The following is a 12,492-nucleotide window of genomic DNA, read 5'->3' as shown; positions in this document are numbered from 1 at the left end:
GTTTTGTGCTGCCACCTAGTGCCCTGAACTGGAATATACTAATAATGAGCCTGGAAGCCTAGTACAGGCTGCAGCTCATTTTTAGAACAGGGTGCATTCCCCGATCTCCGCTGGGGGAAGGCGCGTCTGAGCAGGAAGCCAGGGCTTCCGTTTTTCTCAGATGCCGTGGTGACATTTGACAAATGCCACAAGGGGTCCACTGAGACTTATCGTTCAAGGGTCCACATGAACCTGGAGCCAACCCTGCTGCCTTGGCTTGCATGGGCGTTGCATTTCAGTTGCATCCCGCCAACGCGTGTGGCTGTACCCTTTGTGGCTGGGTAAGGAAGAGAGCACCTGGTCTTGGATATTAGAGTGAACAAGCGCTTGGCGTTGGTTGTCAGTGTTATCAAGCATGGATGAGACGGTGCAAGTTCCAGCTGCATGGCAGTATGTATGCAGATCATGGCTCTATTATATTCTGACAACCATCCTATAATGTACTAATATACAAAAATTGTTGGCACTGTTATTAGCAGGTTGTATGCCAATATTTTGTGTTTGGCTCAGATGTTCGTGTACTCACACTGGTTGGGAGCTTAAAAGAGTAATGGGATCCCTTGTGAGCTTGCATTGCATTGTGATAATTGCCCAGTATACAGCAGATTCTGTAGATGCACTGCATACCGCACTTTGATCTACAGCTAAATGATAGGTATGCTATAGTTTAATTTTATATAACACATCAATATCCAAGCAAAGCCAGATATTCAGGGCATCAGGGTAGACTAGAATTATTCTTTAAATTGAAAAAAGCAATCTGTTTAAGCAAGACTAACCTTCTGATGCACAGGCTGCCTCAAGAGGAAGACAGGACATACTTAGTAGTCAGCTAGGACCTGCACCATTAGGCTTCATGCAACATTACAAGGCAAATCCAATAACAGCAACTCAAAGTTGACATATTGAGGGACATATTCACTGAGCCTCCTCTCTTGTCATTTCGACTACCACCTAGCTTGAAGCAAATGACTATCTGTGTGTGAAGTTTCCTGGAACTGTCACACCTCCTTATCTACTGCAAAATGATGATGCCTGCATATATCATCTTCATTAACTGAACTTCACATAGGAATCCAGGGTGAATTTTCCTGCAAGCCTCCAGGTTAAATAAATTGTAGGTTTTACAGTATACTGCGGGATATGCATATGCTGAAAATCTGAAATAAACTTCTAATTTTGGAGTCATTGCTTTTACAAGCAGGGGCTTTCAGTAATAATGTATATAACATTATTAAGCAGTAGACCCAGGCTATGTCTGAAGTGCTATAGGGAAAATGCAGGATGCTAAAATGACAGCCTACTTTCTGTTGGCTATGGTATACCCTGCGCATACGCCATAAATGTCTTTCATTGGAATAGCACTTTAACAATCTTGTCTGTAGAATATGTTGCTGCCTGAAGTTAAGATATCTCCAAACTCATTTTTTGTTATTCTTTTATTTAACTTTTTACAAGAATTTAACAAGAATCATAGTTAGCAAAGGTACATAGGCCATGCCACTTAAGAGGGGTACAGTGAGTTGAGCACCATGCCCTTAATTTTGTTTAAAAGACATCTTCCAATTAGGATCGCAAACAGAAAATCCAGTTGTGGGATGAACCAAAAATCCGGAGAAAAAAATATCAAGAATAAAAAAGAAAAAGTGAGAAAAGGAGAGCAAAAAGAGTCAAAAGCAGGATTAAGGAGGGAGGGAAAGAGGAGGTAAGCTGAGCCGACCTCAGTTGTCAATCGGTGGAGAAGAGAGGAGTCTGTACTCCATACTTTGTTAAACCATAACTAGAGATGAGCGAATTTTTCGAAAATTCGATTCCTCAGTTCGCGTATTTATTGGCCGCGAATTCTGTACAAAAAACGTCTATTTCCTGGCTGCTGAGAGCCTTTATAGTGGTGTAGACCACTGTGCCTTGCAGTAACATGCATAGGGAGTCTGCAGTGAAATAATACTGTCAGTATGACATGTAGATGACAGGTGTCGCTCTTAGAATCACTGCACACTTCACTTATTAGGGCAGTCAGGGGGCCAAAACTGACCAAATAACTCAAGTATGAACTCAGCCTTACAGGTCGATGTTAGCGTCAAGAAGAAGCGCACTCCCTTTACACCATCGCCAGCTGATTCCACAAAGATGTCTACAGAACCTGTTCTATTAAACGCTTATACAAGTAGAGCCTCCCCCCCGACAGAGTGGAGAGGGTGTCAGCAGTAAGTTTGTGTTGATGTCACTGATTATTTTGCCCTTCCTCTGATCTGTCAGAACAATAACCCACAAAAAACGGATCCTGTCTGTGGAGCATACACCTTCACTCTGTCAGCATTTGCTCAATAATCTATCAGTATTGCTAATGCCAACAAAAAAAAACAGGAGTGGATGTAAAACAGAGATGACAAGTGAATGGAATATTTGCATGTCTTCTGTGTTTTCTACCCATTCCTGATTTTGGCTACCAAATCCAAAGCCAATTCTGACGGGATCATATAGGCCTTACAGCTGCTACACAGACAGGATCCGTTGTGCGTCTAATTTTTCCTTCCTTCTGACAGATCAGAAGAAAGGTCAAATAAATCATGATGTCAGCCAGGCTGAAAGGCAAACTATTGGCCCAGCCATGAAGTGGGGAGGGTGGGAACAGCATGAGAAGTCCACAGAGTGGACCTATGACATATTGATTCGGTGGAAGCAGCATCAGGATACCACAGAGTCGCAAGGTGACAGTGTGGAGATGGCAGCAGCAGCAGGAGGATGCCACAAAGTGGCAAGGTGACATAGTGTGGACATGGCAGCAGCATCATCATCAGGATACTACAGAGTGGCAAGGTGACATAGTGTGGATATGGCAGCAGCATCAGGAGACCACAGAGTGGCAAGGTGACATAGTGTGGAGATGACAGCAGCAGCAGGAGGATACCACAGAGTGGCAAGGTGACATACTGTGGAGATGACAGCAGCAGCAGGAGGATACCACAGAGTGGCAAGGTGACATAGTGTGGAGATGGTGGCAGCAGCACACATCTTCAAACCACCCTCTTCTTGCATGCACTGTTGGATTGGTACCCGCAACTGTATCTCTGTGAGTGGAAATTTCTCTGCCAGCACCCGCAAAAGCAGAATGCAGCAATTCTCAAAGCAAGGCCTGGAAGTGCTGCACTCTGACAGCCCTCTGTGATGCTGGTAACATGTCCGCCATTTTGTGTTTGTACCCGGGGTCTAAGTACATTGCCACCCAGTACTGGTCCTTGCCCTTTATGCTTTTTATACGAGGGCCCCTCTTCAAACACTGGAGAATGAAGGCCCCTATTTGCACTAAACTCGAAGCGGTGGAGTGGCCTGGGTCCTGCTCATCGTCCAGGAGAATGTCATCCTTAGTCTCCTCCCCCCAGCCACGGACAACACCAGGGATCCCAGAAACGTTTAAAGCATGCTCTTCTTGCTCCTCCTAAGCCCCAGCACCATCCTCCTCTGACTCCTCTTCAGACTCCTGTTGACTTGTCTTAAATGGAGTAGTTTCCCCTGGGAATTCATCCAGCATTGCGACTTCCTCATCTTCCTGCTCCTGCTCCTCGACGGCTTGATCAATGACACAACGCAATGCACGCCCTAGAAAGAAGGCGTAAGGTTCGATGTCAATGATGGCGCCCTGTCTACGACTGACCAGTTTGGTGATCTCATCAAATGTCCGCAGAAGTCTGCATGCGTCGCGCATGAGCAGCCACTGGCGCAGTGGAAAAAAACCAAGCTCCCCAGAACCTGTCCTCTAGAGTTTGTACAGGTAGTCGTTAACTGCACATTTTTGCTGGAGCAGCCTATCAAGCATATATAAGGTGGAGTTCCATCACTTCAGGCAGTCCCAAATCAGACGTCTGATGGGCAGGTGGTGTCGCCGCTGAAAGTCAGCAAGGCGAGCCATGGCCGTGTAAGATCTTCTAAAATGGGCAGAGATTTTCCTGGCCTTCCGCATGATGTCCTGGACCCCGGGGTATTTGGCAACGAATCGCTGCACGACTAAGTTCAGGACGCGATGGAACTCCACCTTGTATATGTTTGATAGGCTGCTCCATCAGAAACGTGTGTCATTTTGCCCTGTTTCCGCATGCTCAGCAGATTGGCACCGTTGTCGCACACCACTTTACCAACTGTCAAATTGAGCGGGGTTAGCCACTGATTGGCCTGTGACCACAAGGCTGAAAGGAGTGCAGGACCAGTGTCGCTCTTAGCTTCGAGGCACAACTAGCAGCACAACATGGCAATGTCTCACCTGGCACATCGAATAGCTTCTGGGGAGCTTTGGGGGTGCAGCGGAGGAGGCAATAGCAGTGGAAAAGGAGGAGTCAGCCGAGGAGGAGACAGAGGATGGAGAAGAAGGAGGAGAAGAAGAGGCAGGCCTGCATGCAATCCGTGGCGGTAACACCCAATCCACACTGGTGTCACGGGTTGCATGCTTGACGGCCATCAGAAGGTTCACCCAGTGGGCAGTAAAAGTTATGTACCTTACCTGCCCATATTTGCTAGACCACGTGTCTGTGGTCAGATATATCTTGGCACCGACACTGTGTGCCAGAGATACATTCACTTGCCGCTGAATGTGGCCATATAGCTCTGGAATGCCCTTCTGGGAGAAATATTTCCTTCCGGGGAACTTCCATTGTGGTGTGCCAATGGCCACAAATTTTCTAAGGCCTCTGAATACACCAGTTTATGGAAGTAGTGGGCGGGCTAGCAGTTCCGACAAGCCAGCGGTCAGCTGTTGGGCAAGAGGGTTATCCGGCGTCATCATCTTTTTTTGCTCGAACATTTGGGCCACGGAAACCTGCCTTTTGCCAGATTAACGCGACGACGGCATGGTGGAAGGTGGAGTGGAGGACAAATGGGAGGAGAGATGAGCTTTGTGGGTTCTGACAGTGTTGCTCCCACTGGGCTTGGTGATGGGAGGCCAGGTGCATTCTTAAGGCGGTCGTCCCTAGGTGAGTGTTGGGCTTACCGCGACTTATGCATCGACAGCACAGGCTGCAGATGGCAACACTATTGTCAGCAGCGGACACGTTAAAAAAAGCCCACACTGCGGAGCCATGTGCCGGCATCCTGGGAGCACCAGATGTGACCGTGCATGGTGGATGGCTCGTTCCAGATACATTAGCAGTCTGCTTTTTGCCTCCTGTGCTCTTTCTTCTACCTATCTGCTGCTCCGTCTCTCCCTCTGAATTCCCCTCCTCTTCCTCTCTTGTGAGCACCCATGTGACTTCCATAGACACATCATCATCGGACCCTTCACCACCACTGACATTAGAGATCTCGGAGTAGGCAGCAACAGCGGGGACCACTTTCCTTGGGCTGATCTTGGTACTGTCGTCAGACTGCTGGGTGGCGACCGTTGATACCTCCTCTTCCTGATCCGATGCTAAGAATGGCTGCGCATTGTTAAGGTCTTGTAATGGATGGGAAAATAATTCCTCGGACTCGAGCTGAGGGGATATGGTGGTGGTGGTGGTGGTGGTGTCTTTGGGTGTGCACAAAGCAGAGAGTGAAGAGGGTGTAAATAGAGAGGATGAAAAGGGTGCAGAAGCAGAAGGCTGAGTGAGCCACTCAACCAAGTCTGGTGCGTCCTTTGACGTAATCGCACGCACTTTCTGCAACTTCCCACTTAGGCTCCGGCCTGGTGCCCGACCCTACCATCCCTGCGGAATGGCCTGCCTCTTCCTCTGCCTGTCAGTTTCTATATGACCCTGTGACAAAAGTCCCTATAGAAGAGCAGTATTTGTAGAAGAAGGTATATCACACCCCTGCTTCAATCATTTTTTGGGGGGGCAACTGGTATATCACACCAGTAGAAATTATTCGTTCCAATGGCATTTGTCACTTTCTGTAGATGAGGTAATGCAGCAAAGACCGCAAACAAATGCTGCACGACACAAATGCACTATATAGAAAGTATATAATTGGTATATCACATCCCTGCTTCAATTTGTTTTTTTGGGGGGGCAACTGGCATATCAAACCAGTAAAAATGATTTGTTCTAATAGCGTTTGTCACTCTGTGTAGATGAGGTAATGCAGCAAAACCGCAAACAAACGCTGCACTACCCAAATGCACTATATGGAAAGTATATAATTGGTATATAACACCCCTGCTTCAATCAGTTTTTTGGGGGGGCAACTGGTATATCACACCAGTAGAAATTATTTGTTCCAATAGTGTTTGTCACTATCTGTAGCTGAGGTAACTCAGCAAAACCGCAAACAAATGCTGCACTACCTAAATGCACTATATAGAAAGTATATAATTGGCATAAAACACCCCTGCTTCAATCCGTTTTTTGGGGGGCAACTGGTATATCACACCAGTAGAAATTATTTGTTCCAATAGCGTTTGTCACTATCTGAGAAACATGTAATGAACCACTGGCGCTATATACTAAGCAAAGATGCAGTGTCACCGCACTCCCGTAAAGTGCTATAATACTAAGGCAAACATATAATAACAAAAGTTGTGACACCGCGCTCAGCTAACCTCACAGCAACCCCCTATACTACCATCCACAGATTCAAGACACCGTGATGTATTCTATACCATTCAAGCCTACCTTGATCTGGGCACTGTCATCACTGTACTTGAAATCCTAGTGATTCGGCGTGTTTCTCACGGGATTGTAGGCGCTGCTAGTTGAGGTTCTTTCTGCGCAGGGGGTCTTTGTCTATGGTAAGCTGTTTTTCTTGAAGTTCGCCCCGGCCGGTGGCAGAACTTCCAATGTTCCTTCGCTCGTGCACTATATAGAAAGTATACACTGCTCAAAAAAATAAAGGGAACACAAAAATAACACATCCTAGGTCTGAATTAATTAAATATTCTTCTGAAATACTTTGTTCTTTACATAGTTGAATGTGCTGACAACAAAATCACACAAAAATTAAAGTGGAAAAACACACTACAGGCTGATCCAACTTTGATGTAATGTCCTTAAAACCAGTCAAAATGAGGCTCAGTAGTGTGTGTGTGGCCTCCACATGCCTGTATGACCTCCCTACAACGCCTGTGCATGCTCCTGATGAGGTGGCGGACGGTCTCCTGAGGGATCTCCTCCCAGACCTGGACTAAAGCATCTGCCAACTCCTGGACAGTCTGTGGTGCAACGTGACGTTGGTGGATAGAGCGAGACATGATGTCCCAGATGTGCTCAATTGGATTCAGGTCTGGGGAACGGGCGGGCCAGTCCATAGCATCAATGCCTTCGTCTTGCAGGAACACACTCCAGCCACATGAGGTCTAGCATTGTCTTGCATTAGGAGGAACCCAGGGCCAACCGCACCAGCATATGGTCTCACAAGGGGTCTGAGGATCTCATCTCGGTACCTAATGGCAGTCAGGCTATCTCTGGCGAGCACATGGAGGGCTGTGCGGCCCTCCAAAGAAATGCCACCCCACACCATTACTGACCCAATGCCAAACTGGTCATGCTGGAGGATGTTGCAGGCAGCAGAACGTTCTCCACGGCGTCTCAAGATTCTGTCACGTCTGTCACATGTGCTCAGTGTGAACCTGCTTTCATCTGTGAAGAGCACAGGGCGCCAGTGGCGAATTTGCCAATCTTGGTGTTCTCTGGCAAATGCCAAACGTCCTGCATGGTGTTGGGCTGTAAGCACAACCCCCACCTGTGGACGTCGGGCCCTCATATCACCCTCATGGAGTCTGTTTCTAAACGTTTGAGCAGACACATGCACATTTGTGGCCTGCTGGAGGTCATTTTGCAGGGCTCTGGCAGTGCTCCTCCTGTTCCTCCTTGCACAAAGGCGGAGGTAGCGGTCCTGCTGCTGGGTTGTTGCCCTCCTACGGCCTCCTCCACGTCTCCTGATGTACTGGCCTGTCTCCTGGTAGCGCCTCCATGCTCTGGACACTACGCTGACAGACACAGAAAACCTTCTTGCCACAGCTCGCATTGATGTGCCATCCTAAATAAGCTGCACTGTCTGAGCCACCTGTGTGGGTTGTAGACTCCGTCTCATGCTACCACTAGAGTGAAAGATCCGCCAGCATTCAAAAGTGACCAAAACATCAGCCAGGAAGCATAGGAACTGAGAAGTGGTCTGTGGTCACCACCTGCAGAACCACTCCTTTATTGGGGGTGTCTTGCTAATTGCCTATAATTTCCACCTGTTGTCTATCCCATTTGCACAAAAGCATGTGAAATTGATTGTCACTCAGTGTTGCTTCCTAAGTGGACAGTTTGATTTCACAGAAGTGTGATTGACTTGGAGTTACATTGTGTTGTTTAAGTGTTCCCTTTATTTTTTTGAGCAGTGTATTATTGGTATATAACACCCCTGCTTCAATCACTTTTTTGGGAGGGCAACTGTTAAATCACACCAGTAGAAATTATTTGTTCCAATGGCGTTTGTCACTCTGTGTAGCTGAGGTAACGCAACAAAACCGCAAACAAACGCTGCACTACCCAAATGCACTATATAGAAAGTATAAAATTGGTATATCACATCCCTGCTTCAATCAGTTTTTTTGGGGGGCAACTGGTATATCACACCAGTAGAAATTATTTGTTCCAATAGCGTTTGGCACTCTGTGTAGCTGCAGTATCACAGCAGAACCACACACAACTGCTGCACAATACAAATGCACCATAATATACCTTCTATGTTAGAAAGTATATTACAAGTATATTACACCCCTCAGTAAGTCACACCTATCGATAGCACACCTATACCAGTCCTTTAGAGGACTTTTGTGGCCCTATTAGCTAGCATTTGGTGTCCCTAACAGTCTGTCCCTGCTCCACACAGCAACCTCTCCCTACACTGGCAAAAGACTGAATGTAAAATGGTGGCCAGATCAGGTTTATTTATAAGGTAGGGGGTATGTACATGTGCTGAAACGTCTCAATTGGCTGTCCTGTACTACCTGATGGATGTGTCATGGGTCAAAGTTCGTCACAATGTAAAAGAATATGGCGCCGGCAGATATCGCCATATGTTCGCCAGTTCGACGAACTGCGAACGATCAAAGTTCGCCGCAATAACCCTGTTGCCTAAAGGCTGACCGCTGGCTTGTCAGAACTGCTAGTCCTCCAACTACTTCCATATAAACTGGTGGACTTGGAGGCCTTTATAAATTAGTGACCATTGGCACGCCACAATGGAAGGTCCCCGAAAGGAAATATTTCTCCCAAAAGGGCATCCTAGAGCTATATGGCCATGTTTAGCGGCAAGTGAATGTATCTCTGGCACACAGTGTCAGTGCCAAGATACATCTGACCACAGACACGTGGTATAGCAAACACGGGCAGGGAAGGTACATGACTTTTACTGCCCACTGGGTGAACCTTCTGACGGCTGTCAAGCATGCAACCTGCGGCACCTGTGTGGATTTGGTGTTACCGCCACGGATTGCATGCAGGCCTGCCTCTTCTTCTCCTCCTCCTACTCCATCCTCCATCTCCTCCGCAGCTGACTCCTCCTTTTCCACTGCTACCGCCTCTTACGCTGCACCCCCAAAGCTCCCCAACGACAATGGTGCCAATCTGCTGGGCACGCTGAAACAGGGCAAAATGACACATGTGCCATGCATGGCACACGTCCTGAACTTAGTCGTTCAGCGATTCGTTGCCAAATACCCCGGGGTCCAGGACGTCTTGCGGCAGGCTAGGAAAATCTCTGGCCATTTTAGAAGATCTTACACGGCCATGGCTCGCCTTGTTGTAGTTCAGTGGCGACGACACCTGCCCTTCAGACATCTGATTTGTGACAGCCCGACGCGCTGGAACTTCACCTTGTATATGCTTGATAGGCTTCTCCAGCAGCAACATGCTGTTAACGACTACCTGTACGAACTCTGCAGCAGGACAGGTTCTGGGGAGCTTGGTTTCTTTTCACTGCGCCAGTGGCTGCTCATGCGCAACGCATGCAGACTTCTGCTGCCATTTAATGAGATCACCAAACTGGTCAGTCGCAGCCAGGGCACCATCAGCAGGTCTGACCATCTATGGACTCTACCTTGTACCCAGTTGCTTTCCTCCCCGCCGTCTCAACGGTACCTGCACATGTCCTTAAGGAGTTGGGAAAACAATGTTGAAGGTGTCGAAGAAGGTGGATTTGGCTAAAGACCTATTTCTTTGATCATCTAAGATTGCATATACCTTGACCGCCTTCTCTCGGTGGCCGACCGGATAAACTCTGACAAGGCAGATTTTTTAGCAGGACTTCCCTCCTGCGAGTTCTTTACAGATCTCTGTGCGGTGAGAAGTGACTACTGCGGTGTCTTTGTTAGTGTCTGTCATGCTCCTCTGTCTGGGGTGATACCTGAGAGGGTGGTCCAGGGTGTAAAGCCGTGTTGTGTTCTGTGCTACCGCATTCTGTGCATGTCACACTGACCTTACAGTTCCTGGCGAAGTGCGATGTTGTAGCGCAGCACCTGATGCAGATGTTGTTTTCTTTGAGGAATTCTTTGCAGTCCTCTAAAGACTTTTCCCTAAAGGCTCTGCATTTTCGTAGAGGATGTGGTTTCTTGTGCAGGGGGCATTCTTTGGTAAGATCTTTGAGTTTGTTTTCTTTTTGAGAAGAATTTGTTTTTGAGAAGAATTAAATGGCCTGTAAGGAGAACCTGTGGAGGCAACCTTAGTTTTGTGGACTGCCACTGGTGTTTTATGAGGTTTGACACACCAGGGGTAGTGGAACATGACAATTTAAAGTCAAAACTGGGATCGTTTCTGATCCTTGCCTGTTGAGTAACAAAATCTACAAACACCACAATGGGGGGGGGGGGGGGGGAATGGTACATTCTGAACCTGTTTATAATGGGAACCATGCGTTATCCACTTCTCCTGTATATTATAAGGGAGTTTTTGGACAATCGGGTTGACACCTCTGGCGGTGTCTAGGAATGCTAGCCCCGGTAGATCTCCTTCTGCTTGAGCAACCTGTACCTCTATTAACAAGTCACTGAGTTCCCTGAGCTTTTGGTAACCCGTACCCACTACTCTTGGAAAATTATCAATTCTCTTACATAAAGCATTTTCTATAGCTTCTATTGACCCATAACACTCATCAAGTCTTTCCCACACCATCTTTAGGCCTTTGCCCGGATAGTTTATGTTAATGTCTCTGATTATTTTGGCATGTTCAGCAGACTCGCTTACAAGCCACTTTACCAAAAGATCTAACTCCTCAACTACAGGAAATATCTAAGTCCCTAATGGTGTTCCGGAAGGAGGATCGCCATGCCCTGTAGTTCTCGGGGCATTCAGTGAACTTTATAACTCCTTTGGTATCCGGCTCCCATTTAGCAAAGAACTTAGCGAAGTCCATGGCGGCCTGGTTTGCGCCAATACTATCTGGTGTGTTGTTGTTATGCTGCATGTGTGGTGTATCCCAATACCTTTTAGGGGTTTCTGGCTTAAGGAAATCTGTATAATACCGTTCTGATGCGAAGGTTTTCCCTTTAAGTCGAAGCGGAGGTCGTAGCTTCTGTTATGTAGGGCGGTAGTTGTGGCTGGCATCGATTTGTCACATACCGTCCTGCTCGGGGTACTGTGGTTCAAGGTAGGATCTTTGACTCTGTATAGGCTGGCTGATATGCTGGATCATAGTTGTCATCTGTCTTGGGATGCTGATGGACATGTTCTGAGAAATGCTGTCCTGGATCTTGTTGATCTAGGTCTGGCCAAAGTACTTGGCTGTGTTTCTTGGATTCGGGAAACTCCAAGGCTTCTAAGAACTCTGCTTTGGCCACTGCAGCTGCAGCTTCTTTCTCTGCGGCGAGTTTTTCCAGTGACGCTTGCAGGCATTCCTTCTCTTTTTCCATTGACGCTTGCAGGCATGCTCTCTCTTTATTTAGTTGCATTTCTTGTGCAGCAAAGGAAGACTTTAATTTTGCAGCTTCAGGTTCTGCACAGGCAAGAGCAGCCATTTATTTTATTGAGGACTTGCTACAGCAGCTTGCTCGTTACCTGGTCCTGTATGATGATGCCTGGCTAGTGGACATTGTGTGCTTGATTGCTGGCTGCCAATGTCTCTGTGCAGACTCAGTCTAGGTAGGAATGGACTTCAGCGTGGTCTGGGTTGTGCTGCACTTACTGGGGGCTGCACTCTCACTTGTTGTGACTGTATGGCAGCAACTGCAACCATGTACGCAGGACCGCGTGTGTGATGGTGGCTCCGTATAGTCATATTCACTATCGCTGGTAACTAGTATCTGTTTTACTGTTATGTCTTCATACACATTCACACAGTGGGCAGTCTGACATTCAGCATAAATCATTTCTGTCTTCTAAATAAGAGGACTGTTCTTTGTAGTCTAACTTGTTTATTGGCAAAACAGGATTGTTTTGTAAAACTATAAGAATACAAATAGCATGTATAAGTATAAAGCATAGCATAGTATGTACTATAAAATTTGCATTAACAGTGAAAGCAAATGGTAAAATGGCTGCCTATACATAGGATTACATTTCT

This window comes from Bufo bufo, chromosome 2 (assembly GCF_905171765.1).
Source record: "Bufo bufo chromosome 2, aBufBuf1.1, whole genome shotgun sequence".
Lineage (NCBI taxonomy): Eukaryota > Metazoa > Chordata > Amphibia > Anura > Bufonidae > Bufo > Bufo bufo.
This window is presented reverse-complemented; position numbering follows the sequence as displayed.